Genomic DNA, 11,743 nt, shown 5'->3' with positions numbered 1-11,743 from the left:
TGGGAACCCAGGGCCAGCCAGTGGTTTCTTTTTCTAATATAACAGCTCTATTGAGGTGTAATTGACGTACCCCACAAGCCACCAGCTCAAAGGTACAGTTCAACGGCTTTTAGTACGGTCACTTGAGTAGCCATCATCATGGTCAGTTTTAGAACATTTTCGTCACCTGAAAGAAACCTGCGTCCGTATGCTGCCTCTTCCCCATAGCCCTCATGGCCCGCACCTCCCAGCCCTAGGCAACCACCCATATACTTTCTGTCTCTGTGGACTTGCCTGTTCTGGATGTTTCCTACAGCAGGAGTCCTACGATGTGTGTGACTTCTTTCACTCAGCATCATGTTTCTTTGGTTTTTTTTAACGTTTTATTTATTTCTTTTTATACAGCAGGTTCTTATTAGTTATCTGTTTATACATATTAGTGTATACATGTCAATCCCAATCTCCCAGTTCATCCCCCGCCGCCCCCCCCAGCATCATGTTTTTGAGATTCACGCATATTGTAACGTGAGTCAGTGCTTCGTCCCTCTTTACGGCCGAATAACGTTCCACTGTGCGGATGGACGTGTGTTGTCCATTCCTCAGCTGATGTGCATCCAGGCTGCTCTGAACACACATGTGCAAGTTCTTGTGTGGACGCCTGTATACCCTTTTCTTGGGAACATATCTGGAAGTGGGATTTCTGGGCCGAGAGGTCACTCTGTGCTTTATCACCTGAGGAGCTGCCCAAGCTGGTTGTGTCTGGTCACACTCTCCCTGCTAAGCCCAGGAGAGCTGGAGGGGCTGCTCTCTGATCCTGCCAGGACCCCCGGATGGAATAGGAAATGCACACGTGGGACCCAGAGTTTGTGGCCTTTTCTGGGCCGGGCTCGGAGCTGAACCAAGGCCCCTTGAGGCTCACGGGACGTCACGTGGCCCGTGAACCATCCCCTCCTTGCAGACTGTGAGCCAGGGGTCACATTGGACCCCTCAGGAGCCTGTCCCTCCCCTGGATGTGCTGGACTCAGCCACTGGAGCCCCTGGGAGTTGCAGGGGCTCCCCGGCACTCACCCTGATACCTGGGAAGCACCTACAGGCCCAGCCCGACCCCGTCCTTGCCTCCCTGGCCCCCAATCTAGGGATGTGGGACCAGGATAAGGAAGGCTGGGCCCCCAGCAGCTTGGGGAGAGCAGAAGTCTGGGGTCTGATCTGGGCTGTGTGTTCAGGACCCCTGGGGTCCAGGGCGATCCTGGGCAAGCCCCATCTTCTCTGGGCCCCAGTGTCCTCTGTGGCAATGATTACTCAGGACCCCTTGGCTAAATCTTGGGTTTTCTCCTCGGACGCCACTGCACCAGGAGTGAACTGAGGCTCAGAGAGACCGACTGCCCCTCCAGGCCACATGGCATGTGGCAGAGCCAGGATTAGAATCCGGGCCACCCAGCGCTTTCTCGAAGCCCCTTCCTGCCCCGCCCTCCCCCGCCCGGTGTCTAGGATTCCAGACGTCCCAGGTAAGCGGGGCTTGGAGTCTTCTGACTCCCTGTGAGCTCTCCACCAACACCCTGCTCTGGGGAATGGCTCTGCGTTCCCCACTTGCGCCAGAGTGTGACCTGTGAAGGGGGTCCTGCGTCCTTTCCTGGGGAGGGAGGGGATGCGGGTCAGGCCCCTCCCCAGGCCCGGCAGGCACCCAGGTGTGGGAATCACCCCCACATCTAGGGTATTGGTGCTGCTGCCACGGGCTGCCATCCTGGCCCAGAGGACGCCAGCTGGACTCTCAGCCAGGATGTCCCCTCCCCCTCCCGCCTGGGGATCACAGCTTCCTGAGCCAACCCCCCCTCCCCCCACCCCCCACAATGGCCGGAAACCCCAGGCTCAGGCTGCGAGCCAGGCAGGCCAGCAGTGGCCCTGGGACAGGCGGGAAGGCTGCTCTGCACGAGCACCCCTAGGTGGAACTGGGAGCCCCGAGGGCCCGTCGTCTCGGGGCCGACCGTGGACAGCTGCCCACGGAGCCCCAGGCTGGTGGAGGGCTCAGGAGGTGGGTACAGGTGGCTGTCATACCCGGGCCCCCCCGGCCGCCCCAGGCTTCCCAGACTGATGATCACCTCCACCGCCACCGAGTCCCAGCTCCGGGCTCCGCTGCGTTAATGGGGCTCAGGAATGCGATCCTGGACGAGCATGACTGTTTCACTGGGTCTGACTCAAGAGGCACCCCATTCGGCTCCCCCACCATTTGAAGGAACAGCGTTCAGAAGGGAAAGAGCCGCTTCCTCTCGCTGGGCTGGCTCCCTGGAGCTTGTGGGCTGTGCTGTGGAGGGACAGAGGGACACGGGCGAGGGGAGGAGTGCCCCCGCTCCCCCCACCAACCCCGGAGCCAGATAGGATGTGAGTCCTCCAGGGTCAAGGACACCAGGGGCCTGTGTCTGGGGCAGGACAGGAAGGGCCCTCTGGGCCCAAGATTGCTTATTTATATTGTATTTTACGATTCCAAAATGAAAATCAAGTTTTTTGTGTGTGTTGTTCAGCCCATGAAGTAATAAGTGCTTGTTTTGAAAGAGCCAGTTGGATTTGATGCCCAAAAGCATAAAAGAGAAACCGCCAATTCTCCATCACATTGCCTGGGGTCCTGGGGGCCCCTGTGTTCCTGCAACACCCCGCCCGCCACTTACAGGCGGAGGGCGCCAGGATGAAAGCTAGACTATTTTTAGCACGGCTTTGGGTTCATGGCAATATTGAGAGGAAGGTAGGGAGAGTTCTCGCAGACCCCCGCCCCAACGTGCAGCCACCCCTGCCGTCCACGTGCCTCCCAGCCGTGCGCTTGTTACAGGGGTGAAGCCACACAGACCACGCACAGAGTCCACCGTGCAGCCTGGTGTCACTCTTGGTGTGGTGCGTTCCCTGGGTTTGGACAGGGGTGTAAAGATGCGTGTCCACCATATGGGCTCATGTGGGCAGCCTCACTGCCCTAAACACGCTCTGAGATGCACGCATTCTACGTGGATGGTTTCATGATTTTGGTAGAGGTAATCTCCCTGTAATCCCCACCACAATCGACCGAGGGGCCACCCATCCCCCAACGCACCCACACCCCCTGTGGTGACTATGCCCTCGGCTGGCCCCTGCCATCCTGGAACCACACAGCAGTGCCCTGCGCTCAGCTCCGGGCCTCAGAGACGGTCTTGGCTGTGAGTGGGTCCGTGATGTTCCTGCCCGTGGCTGAGCGGGACCCCTCGGTGTGGGTGGACCACAGTTCATAGCAAATACATTTTATTTTATTTATTTACTTTTTAAAATCTATTTTATTTTTATTTATTTTTGGCTGCGTTGGGTTTTTGTTGCTGCGCATGGGCTTTCTCTAGTTGTGGTGAGCGGGGGCTACTCTTCGTCGCGGTGCGCGGGCTTCTCATTGCGGTGGCTTCCCTTGTTGTGGAGCACAGGCTCTAGGCGCACGGGCTTCAGTAGTTGTGGCTCGCGGGCTCAGTAGTTGTGACGCACAGGCTTAGTTGCTCCGCGGCATGTGGGATCTTCCCGGACCAGGGCTCAAACCTGTGTCCCCTGCATCGGCAGGCGGATTCTTAACCACTGTGCCACCAAGGAAGCCCCGCAAATACATTTTAAATGAAGGGGCCCGTCGTTTCTCAAAAAGTAAACATAGAACTACCTCCAGCCATTCCGCTCCTAGGTGTGGACACAAAGGACCTGAAAGCAGGGACAGCACAGCCCGTGACTATTATTACTCACAAAAACCAAAAGAGGGGAACAGCCCGAATGTCCATCCACCGATGAACGGTGGATGAAGGACACACGTGGTCCAGCCAGGCAGCGGAATGAAGCTTATTATCCAGCCATAAAAAGGAATGAATCACTGACACATGCTACAACATGGATGAGCCTTGGAAACGTGAAGCTGAGTGAAGGAGGCCAGGCTCAAAAAGGCAAGTGTCGTATGATTTCATGTGTATGAAATGTCCCGCGTGGACAAATCCAGACAGACAGAAACCAGACTGATGGGGGCAGTGAATGGGGAGTTACTGTTTAACGGATGTAGAATTTCAGTTTGGGAAAATGAAAAAGTTCTGGGAAGAGATAGCAGTGGTGGTTGTACAAATGTGGATGTGATTAATTCTACTGAATAGTACGCTTGAAAACGGTCAAAATGGCAAATTTTATGTCATATACTGACATATGTTACCACAACGTAAAATAATTAATAATGCAATAGATCCAAACTCACTAAATTGTGCACTTTGAATGGGTGAATTGCATGGTATGTGAACTACACCTCAAGAGCTGTTGTAAAAGAAAAAGAAATGCCCCAGAGTGCTTCCCGAGCAGGTAGTCCGAGCGTCTGCCCTGCTACCAACCCCACAAGGTGTGGGGACATGTTTTGGGGGCACCAGGGAGCCAGTGGGGAGGCAGCACCCCAGGGGTCCCAGGCCCTCTCTCCCACTCTCTTAGGAGTTCCAGAAACAGACACCCAGCCCAGCCTTCCTGGGCTCTGCCTGCAGCCCACCGCCCACCCTCAGACCTGGGCACACTTTCCTCAGCCAAGCGCAGCTCCTGGAGTTCACTGGGTTGGAGAGATCCCTTTGGGGGCCAGTGGAGCCCACCTCAGCCCAGCCCACCAGAGCTACTGTGTGGCTGAGTCCTGTGGGCACGTGGGCAGTGGGGGTAGGGGGGACAGCCCTCTCTCTCCTTGATGTCAGGCTCACGCGGACTGGGTCATTTTAGGACAGATGAGCAGCCTAGGAGGTGGGTTCTGAGTCCGGCTGAGCTAGGTCCATGCTTCCCTGGGACCTCAGGCAGGGAAGGGGGCAGTGTCTGCTCCCGAGGGAGCCTGAGCCGGGCCTGAGCCCCTGGAGCCTCCCTGACCAAACGCTCCCCGCTTCCCCACTGCCCTGAACTGAGCCAGCAGACTGCTGGCCCTGGAGAGGACCCAGCAGGAAGGAAGCCTGGTCAGCTCGGTCCAGATTCCTGCCTGGTCCTGGGGCCCCTGCCACCTGGGGCCTCAAACTCCCCCAGACCCTGGACCTCGGAGCCCAGGGCAGAGAGGAGGCGGACGGGAGGAAGGCCACCGCCAGGCGCTCAGTCCTTCTGTCCTGGCAGGAAAGAATGACCGGAGCTGGGGACAAAAGGCGGACGTGCGGCTGGCCATGTGCGCCCTTATCAGGGTCTGCACTCGCTGGGCCCGGGGCCTCGGCGGAAACACTCCTCTCCGCCTGCCTTCCTGCCCATTGCTGGGCCACACCGCAGGCCAGGCACTGTGCAGGGCAGGGGAGCCGGGGGGAGGGGCAGCGGTGGAGGTGGGGGCACCTGGCCTGGGTTTGGGGCTGTAATTTGAGTAAGGCATTAGCATCATTCACTCTGCTGCTGGGAAGTGGAAGCTAAAATTCTCCCCATCTGTCAGATGAGGAAACTGAGGCCCAGAGCAGCAGCGACCAGGGAAGGTGGGGGCAGGCGCCCCGGAGCTCTGCAGGGCCCGCTGGGAGTACCCTGGAAGGGGTGGGGACGACCGGGGGAGCACACGTGTCACAACCACACTGTACACTTAGGAGCCACTCGTGTTATTCTGTGTACAGAAAGTGCGTCTCGATGGACAGACACAAGGAGGTGGCCGCAGGCAGTGGGTGCGGGGGGCTCCGTGGGTTTCCTACAAGGCAACGCTCGGTCCTGGCGGTGGGGGTCCTGTCCCTTCCCACAACTCGGCCCCTGCCGTCCCCGCGCCAGGCCCCGCCCTCTGGTGGGCGGGGCGGGGCTGCAGGCCTCGAGTCGCAGGACTGGGCTGGTGGGAGTGGCGGACCCAGACCAGCCAGGTCAGCGGCCCTTCGTGCTCACCTTCTGCCCATCGGTTGTGGCATGAGGTCCGCCTGAGGGCTGCCCCGCTATGAGGAGGGGCGGCCAGGGGCACCTCCAGCCCCTGGCCACATGAGCGGATTGGCCTCAGGGTGGGCCCCGTGCGGGGCGACCTGGCCGGGCAGCTTTCCCAGCAGGGCTCCAACATTTGTTCCCTCCCAGCCCTGGGAGGACACAGGAGCAGGTGGGGACACTGGGGAACACAGCCAGCCCTCTGGGGGTTGTCAGTACTGTCCCCCCAGCATATTAAACCCAACGTTGGGGTGACTATTTACCCCAACACTAAGCCCAGGGTTGGGGGTGATGACTGCTCTGCCCCTCCCCCTGGCACACCAGCCTGGGCCACAGTGGCCCCAGGTCCCCAGCTCTGCCCTACAGACTTTGGACAGGTCTCTCTTGAGCCTCAGCCTTCCCCTCTGTAAAATGGGCAGAGGGGTCTCTCCTGGATGCCCCCGGCTGCCCGGGCTGAGGCCTGATCTGAAAGGGCCCTTAGGTGCTTATGGCCTCCACATCCACTGCCATTGCTTGATTATTCCCATTTCCCAAATTAACAGAACGAGGTACAGGGAAAGGGAATGGTTCTCAGTCCTGGTACCTGGGGAACCCTTATAAGTCCACTGTGTGGGCCCATCCCGACCCTGGGGTCAGGGCCCGGGCAGTGGAGACTTTGAGAGCGTCCCCGGGGGATGCTGGTGTGAGGTCAGTGTTCCACCCTTTCTTGGGTGGAACAGGGCACTGGGGCTGGGGGAGACCCTGACAAATTGCAGGACACAGAGGGGGGCAACGGTGTCCTGGTGCCCACCGCCCCCCCCCGGGGGCATCTGTGGTCACATAGTCTACCTTGATGACACCGGGTGCAGGAAGGCACCCAGGGCCCTCCGCAGGGCCCCCCTTTCTGCAGAGAGCAGGAAAGGCCATGGAAGAGGCCCCCAGATGCTTCGGCCCTATAACCCAAGGGCTCTCCTCTGGGTGGTTGGGTAGGCGAGTGGGGAGGGGCTGGTCAAATGTTCCTGTCTGCATCTCGGGGAAACATGGGGAGCCCAGTCTCCCAGTCCAGGGTTCAGGTCCTGAGTCCGCCGTGGGATGTGGCCTCCGCGTCCTTGCCTGAGAGCGGGTGACGGCCGTGCCCCGTGGGCAGTGTTGGTACAGCGTCTGGCTGTGACAGTCCTTCCCGTGGGTCCTGGCTGGGGCCTGTGGCTCACAGGACGAGAGGGCGAGGCCCCAGCCAGGATCCTGCTGCCAGCTCCATCGTCACGCTGGGCTTGGCCGTGCCTCAGTTGTCCCTGTCACAGGGGGCCAGGCTTGGAGCGCGAACAGTGCCTGACCCAGCCCTGGAGGCAGCCCTGCTGAGCTGTAGGACGGGACGTGCTCGGGGCCACAGGAGGGCCAGCAGTCGTGTCCAGAGCACGTCCACACTCGGCCCTGGCCCAGCCTGGCCGGAGGCCCTGCCGCTGCTGACCAGAGAGGACGGAGGAAGTCCCTGGTGGCCTCTTTCCTCACTGACCCACCCACCTGGGCTGCTTCAGGAGCACGGGGGTGCACTGGGGCCCTGCAGCCAGCCCCCTGCTGCCTGTCACCTCTGAGGCCTGGTCCCCGATGCCTTGCTCTCCGTGACACCTGGCTCCCACCTCCAGGTTGGGGGGCTCCCTGGGGGCAGGGGTCATCTCTGTGTCCCATACCCCAGACACAGGGCCTAGCACTGGGGGGGGGGAACCAAGGCCTACTTGGCGAGAGGTCAGCGGCACATCTGTCGCCCATCCCTGTCCCCTCCAGGCCCGGAGGAAGGGGTGGGGCAGGGAGGCCTGGGGAAGCCTCTCAGGACGGAGGAGCCCCGAGGCCGGCCGAGGGTCCTCAGCCCCACCAGTTCCACCGCCCCTCCCTCCAGGCAACAGTCTGGCTTGGAGTCGAGCAGGGCACTAGCCCCGTTCAGTTCACCCACTGGCCACCGGGCGGCAGTGTTCACCGCGTGGCCCGGCCCCAGTCGCCGGGGAAACCCTGGGCGGGGCTTTGGGCGGCGGGGCCCTGAGTGGACCGTTTGGGCGGGCACACTCCCCTGACCACGTGGGTAGATGCCCAGGGCGGCCCGCGCATAGTTTCCTCCCGAAGGGGCTTCAGGTGCACAGGGGTCAGTAGACCAAGCTGTGATGAAGCCGTTCCTTCCGTGCGCGAGAACCTTCCGGCCCCCAGGCTTCGACCCAGAGGCTTCACCCCGGAGCTGGTACCAGACCCCGACCCTCTCTAGGTGCCTCTGACCCTCTAGGGTCCCACCGCCTGCAAGGGGCCAGCGGGGCCGGACCGCAGCGTGGGAGGTGGGGGTCGGGGCCGGTCCCAGGGCCGCCGGTTCGCGCCCCGGGGCCCTCGGCGCTGGCCCCTCAGAGCTCCTCGCATCCTTCAGTCCGCTCGCTCTGTGGCAGCGCTCAGGGCGGTGAATCCCGCTGGGTATGTGCCTGGCCTGGCCTCGGGGCACAGTAGGGCCAGGAGGGGCAGGAAGCTGGACGGGCACCTGGATGCTTGTGTCTTTCTGGGCTCCCCCGAGGTGCCCGGTGCCCTGCGGGCTGAACGCTTGGTGAGGGAGCTGGTCTCCTGGCCTCCTGGCTCTGCCGCTGGAGAGGAGATTCGCACACCGTTGTAGGGGCAGACTGGCTCTGGAATCTCTGGGACCCACAGGGGCATTCCTGTGATGATGAGGTACCAGGATCACAGCTGAGCCACAGGCTTAAGGATTGGCCAGTGGAGAGCGGACGGGGCACAGAGGGCTCCAGGGCACAGAGGGCTCCAGGAGGCAGGCATTTGAGAAAAAGGTGGACTCGAGCAAACCCCATGTTTTGTTTGTTTTTTAAAATTTATTTATTTATTTATATATTTTTGGTTGCATTGGGTCTTTGTTGCTGCACGCGGGCTTTAGTTGCAGCGAGCGGGGGCTACTCTTCGTTGCAGTGCGTGGGCTTCTCATTGCAATGGCTTCTCTTGTTGCAGAGCACGGGCTCTAGAGCGTAGGCTCAGTAGCTCTGGCGCATGGGCTTATTTGCTCTGTGGCACATGGGATCTTCCCAGACCAGGGCTCGAACCCGTGTCCCCTGCATTGGCAGGTGGATTCTTAACCACTGTGTCACAAGGGAAACCCAAACCCCATGTTTATAACCACACTGAAAGACTGTGTTGCGAGACAGCTTGCAAATCTTGTTCAAGCTTCGGGAGGCCAGGCCATGTCACGGCTACTGCTGGCGGGGAAGGCCACGGAGGCTCTCTTATCTCGGCTGCCGGCTTCAGTCGGGTCAACCGGCGCTGTGGCTGCGGTGGCAGTGACTTCCGGGTCCCTGGTGTGTGGCTGTGGCTCTGGGTGACATCCCTCTCTGCACAGAGCTGAGGTGTTCAGTTCAATGTTTGTCGTAAAATATACATGACATAAAATTTGCCATCCTGACCTTATGTTTAAGTGCACAGCTCAGTGGCATAAAGCACATTCCATTGTTGTGCCACAATCACCAACAACACCCACAGAACTCCTGCCTTGTCCCAAACTGAACGGCTGTTCCCACTAGACATGCACTCCTTCTCCCCTCCCCCAGCCCCAGGCCCCCGCCAGCTACTTTCTGTCTCTACGGATTTGACTCCTCTAGGGCCCTCATTGTATTAGTCAGGGTTCTCCAGACAAACAGAACCAGTAGGGTGTGTGTGTGTGTGTATTTTAGAGAGATTTATTACAAGGAATTGACTCAGGCGATTATGGAGGCTGACAAGTCCCAAGGTTAGCAGGGTGAGCCCACAGACATGGCATGCAAGGGAACCAAGGCTTTATTTGGAGTCTGAAGGTAGAAAAAGATCAATGTCTCAGTTTGAAGGCCCTCAGGCAGGAAGAATTCTCTCTTATTGGGCGTGTGGGGGGGGATCGGCCTTTTGTTCTTTTCAGGTCATCAACTGATTGGATGAGGCCCGTCCACATTAGGGAGGGAAATCTGAATTACTCAGTCTACTGATTTAAATGTTAATCTCAGACAAAAAAAAAAAAAACCCTCACAGAAACATGCAGAATAATGTTTGACCAAATATTGGGTACTCCTTGCCCCAGTCAAAGGGACACATAAAATTAACCATCACACTTATATAAGTGGAATCCTACAGGATTTGTCCTTTGGTACCTGGCATATTTCACTCAGTATGATGTCCTCAAGATTCATCCATGTCGAAGCCTGTGTCATCATTTCCTTCCTTTTTAAGGCTGAATAATATTCTGTTGAATGGATACAGCACATCTTGTTTACCCTTCATTGTCCGTGGACACTTGGGCTGTTTCCACCTTTGGCTACCATGAATGACGCAGCTGCGAACACGTCTGAGCAAATCTCTGCGTTCCTACTTTCAGTTTTCCAGGGTTATGCTCAGAGGGGGACCTGCTGGATCAAGTGAGTTCAATGAGTTTTGTCCATTGGATACACCTATGTGGTCACCATCCAAAACCAGACTTAGGACATTTCCAGTAGGAAAAACTTCCCCTTCCAGGTGTGATGGAGAATTTACCCTCCCACTAGAAACAACCAAAAAACAACACAAAACCAGACAAAATGCATGGAACAATGGCTCTGAATGCACTGGGTACCAGGCCAAATGGGACAATGATCCCTGAGAGATGGGGGCAAGTGAGGCGAGCCCTAGACTTCCCCCAGCTCACTGCCTTGAGGGAGTTTCCAGGCTGTGACATGAGAAGTGGGACGAGATGGTCCCCGTGGATCCCCTGGGTGAGAGTCTGGGGAGGTCAGGCTGCTAGCAACATGACACAGAGTGTCAGAGAAGAGGGAGCTGCCCAGAGAACCCAGGTGAGCTGAGAGGGTCCGTGGAGTTTCCAGTGGAGGATTGGCCCATGCCTACCTTGGAAGGCGTATGTGAAGAGTCATCTGGAAAGATTAGAGGCTACAGTGCCCCATGGCACTGCTGCTCTCGTCAGCCAGACCTCTGGACAGACCTGCCCCTGTGATGGAGAATAATTAGTCCTAGACTGAGCCCTGCTCTGGACCCACTTAACAAATCATAAAATCGAGGGTCAAAAGGATCCCACTGTTCCCAAGTAATGTAACTGCATTCTAGAACAAAGTTCAAGAGGATTTGCAGGAATAAATATCCAGCACTCGGTGAGGTAAAACTCACAATGACTGGCATGCAAGCAGAAATTACCAGACACGTCAGGAAGCACAGAAACGCAACCTACGGTGAGAGTAACCAACCCCCCCAAAGCTCCCCAGTGTTGGTAGAGATGTAATCACAAATCAGCAGAGGAAGACATTGAAACAGTTATTATAGCTGAATTCTGTATGCTCAAAAGTTAAGTAGAACCATGACGAGGCACCACTATCAGAAAAACGGTAAATAAGTGTTGGTGAGGATGTGGAGAAATTGCAACCCTTGTGCATTGTTGGTGGGAATGTAACATGGTGCAGCTGCTGTGGAAAATGGTATGAAGTTTTCTCAAAAAATTAAAAATAGGGACTTCCCTGGTGGTCCAGTGGTTAAGAATCTGCCTTCCAATGCAGGGGACGCGGGTTCGATCCCTGGTCGGGGAGCTAAGATCCCACATGCCGCGGGGCAGCGAAGCCTGCGCGCTACAACGAGAGAAGCCCGTGCGCCCCAGTGAAGAGCCTCAGCATCACAACAGAAGATCCTGAGTGCCACAACTAAGACCCTACGTGGCCCAATAAATAAACATTAAATAACTTTTAAAAAATAGAATTACCATATGATCCAGCAATCTCACTCCTAGTTGTATACCCAAAAGAACCGAAAGCAGGGTTTAGAAGAGATATTTGCACATCCACATTTACTCCAACATCTTTCACAGCACCCAAGAGGTAGAAGCAGCCCAGATGTCCACTGATGGATGAATGGATAAAGAAAATGTCCTCTCTCCATACAATGGAATATTATTCAG

The sequence above is a fragment of the Delphinapterus leucas genome, chromosome 6 (assembly GCF_059928025.1).
Source record: "Delphinapterus leucas isolate spDelLeu-1000000601 "Yukka" chromosome 6, BTC_Dleu_Yukka2, whole genome shotgun sequence".
NCBI classification, from domain to species: Eukaryota; Metazoa; Chordata; class Mammalia; order Artiodactyla; family Monodontidae; genus Delphinapterus; species Delphinapterus leucas.
Note: the sequence above shows the minus strand (reverse complement) of the source record.